The sequence below is a fragment of the Chrysochloris asiatica genome, unplaced genomic scaffold, assembly GCF_000296735.1.
Source record: "Chrysochloris asiatica unplaced genomic scaffold, ChrAsi1.0 scaffold00034, whole genome shotgun sequence".
Classification (NCBI taxonomy): domain Eukaryota; kingdom Metazoa; phylum Chordata; class Mammalia; order Afrosoricida; family Chrysochloridae; genus Chrysochloris; species Chrysochloris asiatica.
Window position 1 is genome coordinate 15101790 of NW_006408552.1, and position 347 is coordinate 15102136.

The window sequence follows — 347 nt, forward strand, 5'->3', positions numbered from 1 at the left end:
ACCCCCCCCATACAACCCTTCCTCCTCCTCCGCCCCGCCCACCTCTCTTCCTGCTCTCCTTCTCCCCATGGCTCTGTTCCACCACCACCTGGCAGTCCAGCCTCACCTACACAGCTGAACCCTCCCTCTCCACCGCAAACTCAGTCCTGAGACCACTCTCATCGAACCCAAGACCCGCCACATCTGGCACCCCTGATGCTATTACGTGAGGTAGCTGGGACATAGAGCATTGTCCGTGTCCATGTTCCCTTTTCCCTAGCTGACCTCTCACAAATTGAAAAGAAGTTAGAAATTTCTCCTCCCATCCAGACACCTACATCCAAAGAATTCAAATACCTCACTCAATC